Below are 5785 nucleotides of genomic sequence, written 5' to 3'. Positions count from 1 at the left end.
GTATGATGTTACTGCGGAGCACCAAATAGCTCCCAAAGATCTACTTTATCTTATCCCCAGAAAGAGCCAAGATCAACGGCGAGGAGAAGTCTGACTGAAACGGATGTGACAGGGGAAGAAGACACTTTTCTGACACGAGCAAACGTCTCAACTACCCGCATTAAACACTCTGAGCAGTGTACGTGTCAATCAACCCATGGAACGAACGAGGACAACCCTTCGTGATCAAGCATGGAACGCAGGGGGAATCGTAAAGGACGAAGACCTCTGAGTGATGGACACAAAGCACAAGAAGATAAGGTTGCAACGGCTCTCAGAAGTAGGCCCCACGGTCCAACCTTATAAATACCCCTCTCCACCAAGAGAGAAGGGGTCGACCAAGTTAGAGCAATTAGAGGAGAATATAGGAGAGAGAGAAATAGGAAGAGTAAGTATATCCTTTATCTCCGCAGACCTATGTACACTCTAAAGTCATTCGACTATCTTTGTAACCGTTCAATACATAGTGAAACACCAACTCCGTGGACGTAGGCCTTAGTGCTGAACCACGTAAAGTTTTGTCTTATTTATATTTCAGCACTTTATATTCAACGTTATACTTCATGAGCATTGTATTTATACTTCAATCTCTTTATATTCTTTTATACGAACATTACTTGTGATAATATTCGACTAGGAAATGACGAGCCTGAAGGCTTTGAGTCGATGAATCAATATAATCATCTCCTTTACACATACAACGCATAGTTTATGAACTAAAGAGTATGCGAACATTGTTTGTGAACACGTGGATGCCCTCGTGATTTATGTGTTCACATTTCCCAATGTGTAATTCCCAAATCTCTTCCCATCTCTCTGTTCATTTAAGTAGTTTAGTGAAGTCCAAAGCTGAAGAATGAGACAAATGAGTAATTCTTAAGACATGGGTGAAATTCAGAAGAAAGAAGAAGAAAATCCAAACCCAGATTTATATGACTGGGGTTTGAAAGGTTTCGGTAAACCTCTTGGTAGAGGAAAATTTGGGAGGGTTTATATGGCTAGAGAAAAAAAGGTAACTTAAACGTACAATTTCAGAATCGTTCTGTAAATTTGATTTGGATTGAAAGTTATTTTTCAGAACCGTTTTTTGTTTTGTTTGTGTGTGTGGGTAACAGGGCCGTCGCTGAGCATAGGCCAGCTAGGTGACGGCCTAGGGCCCCCATATCCTAGGAGCCCCCAAATCAAAATCTTTTCTACCTATAGTTACATACCAAACCTAGTTAGAAATATCAAATTTTAGGCTTATTCCTCTAGTAAACCTATACGATTTAATGTTTTGTGCCAGCAAATTAATAGTGTATTATTAAAGTTAGTAATTTGGTCTTTCGCTATTGTATTTGACTGTTTTTATTATTTTCTCTTCTTTATTCGAAGTTTCGGGATTTTGTCTGATAACATTCATAAAATAACCATATTTCGGCAGTACGGTTTGAATCAATTTTGATTATAAGAAATGATAGTTTGTTACAAGGACCTCTCAAATATATACCCGGCTCTTCGACTCTCAACATCATACACACACCCATGGTTTTAAAAATCGTACGAGTCACGAGTTGACAACACAAGTCTAGCTATAACCATTTGGCTATGTCATGTTTTTTTGAAATCTCCGAGTTTGTAATATATTTGTAGATTTTTTACTATATAAGTTTCTCCATTATATATGTCATTTTATTTATTCATATCCACTCTATATTTAATTTTTACCACAAATATAACAATTCAATAATCGACCACGAATCTTCGATTTACGATTCAATATACGATTCGATTCTCAAAATATGATAGACGATGTACGTTACATTTGCGTTTTCACAACCTTGCACACTCTCGTACGCCTCACATAATTTGAACTCAACACACATTTATGTTATGATCTGCAAACACTAATGACATTTTATTATGCTCCAAAAAAAATGGAAGATTAAATAATCAAATCAAAATTAACATTACCATTTGAGAATCATATGTAAATATTGCTAATATTGCAAATCAGGCAGCCATTGAAGTTAAATTTGATCCAATCTTACCTATGGCATTGTTACAAAAAAGATTAAACAGACTTTTAATATGGTCTATTGAGATTGTTATAATATATACAATTAATTACAAACTCTATACAAAATTACCTCGATACTTCCACATATTATGGGTAATGTAGGAGGCATCTCTATTTTTCTCCAGGGGTAGGATTACCACTTCTTAGCTTTCAATTCGTCTCTGACCATCATATGAAATGTAATAACCCGTCCTCCTCTCTTTGAAACAAGGGACGATTCCGATTCTGTTGTATTTTTCTTATATAGGCATCAGTATGTTTGTGCACTAATTTATAGATGCCAAGTAGAGAAATACAATCTACTCCCTCAACTGAAAAGAGAAATGGAAATTCAGAGTACATTAGATCATCCAAACATTCTTAGTCGCTATGGTTGGTTTGGTGATTATACAAGGATTTTCTTGATTCTTGAGTATGCCCATAAAGGTGAACTTTATGGTTTACTTCGTGAAACTGGTCATTTGACTGAGAAACAAGCTGTTACTGTAAGCAAAAATCCCCAAATTTTGATTTCAGTTTCTTCTTGTTTTTTTTGTTGGTTTGGGGTTTGTTTATGTTACTTTGCTGATTATGTTTTTCGGGTTCTATTTCGTTTTTATTGAAATTTAGTACATTGCAAGCCTTGCGAAAGCATTGGCTTACTGCCATTAGAAGCATATCATTCATAGAGATATCAAGCCGGAGAATTTGTTGCTTGATCATGAGGTAATGTTTTTGGTATCTCTCAATCCTTTTAACGTTTCTTGTTATTGCATAGAAGTCTTTGTTAGGGATTATGGGGTCACAGCTGCAGATCAACCATAGATTCTTGTTGAAATGAGCAGGGCCGGTCCTGATATTTGTGTGGCCCCAGACAAAATTAAGAATTGTGGCTTTGATACGCAAGCCAAAGATTTTTATTTTATTTTTTCTAGAATGCTTAACCCTACATTATAAACTTGTATATTGATGATTTTTCAAGCAAACTCATGCATTAGTTGATTCAATACTTGTTCAGGAGTAGTACAACCCCTCAAGTATGAGGAATAAATAAGAAACGAAAGAAGAGCTGATGTCACTGTAATATACTGATAAAAGTCGTTGGATGTCGACGCTATTAATCCCATTCTAAAACCTGTCGACACCAAATTATTTAATGATCAAAATCATGAAAAAGTTGATGACACATAATACACAGTAATAAAGTCATTCGATGATGATGTCGTTGATCCGGTTTTAAAACTTGCCAACACCAAATTATCTACCAATCAAAATTTTAGCCAATCTAAAAAAAATGTAATACAAAATTATGGATGGCTATGGGGCGGGTATGGGACGGGTATGCCAATCCCCAGTCACTGCCCCGTTCGTAAAAAAAGATACTCATACCCACCCCGTTACCCACGTAAATTGGGACGAGGCGGGTATGGGGAATACCCATATGGGGCGGGTTTCCCATGGGTTATCCGTAAAAGCGGTGTTAATACATAAATCTAAAATTTTAGATACAGAAATTCATCTTAAAATGAACAAAAAAATCTTTATTATATGACTTATTAGTGTTTCTATTTTTTCATTTCTCATTCTATCTTCGTCCATGTTAACCATTTCATTATAGTATCATTTTCACTATTTTAACTTTTCGAGAATGTGTCTGATCACAACAAAGATGAGAAATTAATGAATATAAAAGAACGATCAAGAATATAATATATGAAAGAAAACCGCACTAAGTGGTGGAAGTATAAAAATTCGATTCAAATTCAAGCATAAAAGTCTAAATCCTTGTAATATGAAAGCTACGATGCGGGTATGGGGCGGGGACCTTGAATCCCGTCCCTACTCCATTTCCGTAGCTTAGGTTTCGGGTATTACGCATACCCGACCTCATCCTCGTTTATGCGGGTAAAACCCTACCCAAACGAGGCGGGTATCCACGAAAATGGGTTTGGATGAGGCAAATGGCCATCCTAGAATAGCTAGAGGCTACAGTTAGTTAATTCATTATCAGCAAAAACAACCTCAGAAACGGTGGTATGTTTAGACCTAACTACATGCGTACACGTACATGACGTAACATGTCCCTCTAATCAACGGAAGATATATGTTATATTTAACACTAATCTTACTTAATTTTATCCAACACTCAAATAAATCGCTGGTCAACAGCCAAGAGCCAACCATCCATAGCATGAATTTTTTTGGGCGGCCTCCTACTATTTGTGGCCTCAAGCAAGGCTTACCTTGCTTGTATGGGAGGGCCGGCTCTGGAAATGAGGAATAGGTTTTCGTGTCTAGGAACTGTTTATCCTTGTACAATTTAGCATATAACAGAAATGAGATGATTATTAAACTAGCAGCATTTGGCGAAAGATGATCTTTCTGATTATGCCAGGAAGAGCAGAAGAAATGTTATTGTCGTTATGTGAAAAGAATGCAGTGATTTAGATGGTTATCATTGTGTGAAATCTTGTGTTATAATTGTTAAGGATGTGAATCATCTTGAGTTGATTGTTCATAAAGTGCTTGTATATGAATTCCAAGAGATTAATAGTTTATAGGAATGAATAGATCATTGGCGCAAGATTACAGAAGTTCGATCAGTTGGATCTTTTGAGTTTTGACATAGTAGTTTCCAATATACTCGGCTGCTAGTTCATAGAGCAATGGTCACACATAGAAGGATATTAAGTATGTCCTTTGACATTGTCAAGTTGCTAATTGATATTTGTGCATACATAGAAGGGAGATGAGATTTACTTTTATCTTCCTTTTTACTGCAGGGTTGATTGAAACTTACAGATTTTGGATGGTCTGTGCAGTCAAAAGATAGGAGACATACAATGTATAGGACATTAGATTACTTAGCACCAGAAATGGCTGCGAACAAAGGTCATGATTGTTAGGTTGATACCTGGATTGTGGGTGTACTGTATTATGAATTCCTTTTTGGGGTTCCACCATTTGAAGCCGAGTCATAGAGTGAAACAGTGAAAAGGTAGTGAAGAAGGATCTTTTGGGTTAAGCTTCTGCAACTCTACTTAGTTTCTTAATGCTAGGAAACACTTTCATGTGCATAACTATTTTCTTCCATTATAAACAGGATAATGAAAATTGATTACAGCTTCCCTCTAACCCCTGATGTATCAGTGGAAGCTAAAGATTTTATTTGCTTCGTAAATTCATCTATAAAGCTCCAATTTAATTTCGTGTGCACAAAGTTTTAAGAGGTTAACTTTGATGTTTATAAACTTTGAACATGTGCAGCTTTTGGTGAAGGATCCCTCTAAGGGACTTACACTGTCAAAGGTTTTGGTGCATCCTTGGATAATCAAGAATGCAGACCCATATGGTGTTTGCGAAATAGAAGATGTTAAGTAATGTACTATCAGAGTCACCAGTCACTCATATATATTTTTTACACAAAAATGATGTAAGTAGAGTTTCCAATGGTGTGAAGCTTTTTGCAAACTGTAGAAGTTCCCAGTCTTCTGGTCTGTGTTTTTATATGTAACTAAGTTGTTGCATGACTTCTGCAACTGAACTATTTACTTTATGTATGTACATAGAGTAAGATTTTTGGCTGATCTTTCTGATTAGCTTTGAAAATTTGTTCAGTTAATTTAGCATTTTAAGACTCCCTTTGATGGACAAAACAACTATAGCATTACTCTATGCCAAGTTGACTGCTAGATAAATGTTTAAATC

General features: G+C 36.1%; 1 pseudogene; it reads left to right on the top strand.

Annotated features, from left to right (window-relative positions):
- Positions 1-922: 922 nt before the first annotated feature.
- Positions 923-5458, top strand: LOC113337740 (annotated as a pseudogene).
- Positions 5459-5785: the final 327 nt, after the last annotated feature.

Source organism: Papaver somniferum, unplaced genomic scaffold, assembly GCF_003573695.1.
Source record: "Papaver somniferum cultivar HN1 unplaced genomic scaffold, ASM357369v1 unplaced-scaffold_177, whole genome shotgun sequence".
Lineage (NCBI taxonomy): Eukaryota > Viridiplantae > Streptophyta > Magnoliopsida > Ranunculales > Papaveraceae > Papaver > Papaver somniferum.
This window is presented reverse-complemented; position numbering and strand designations above follow the sequence as displayed.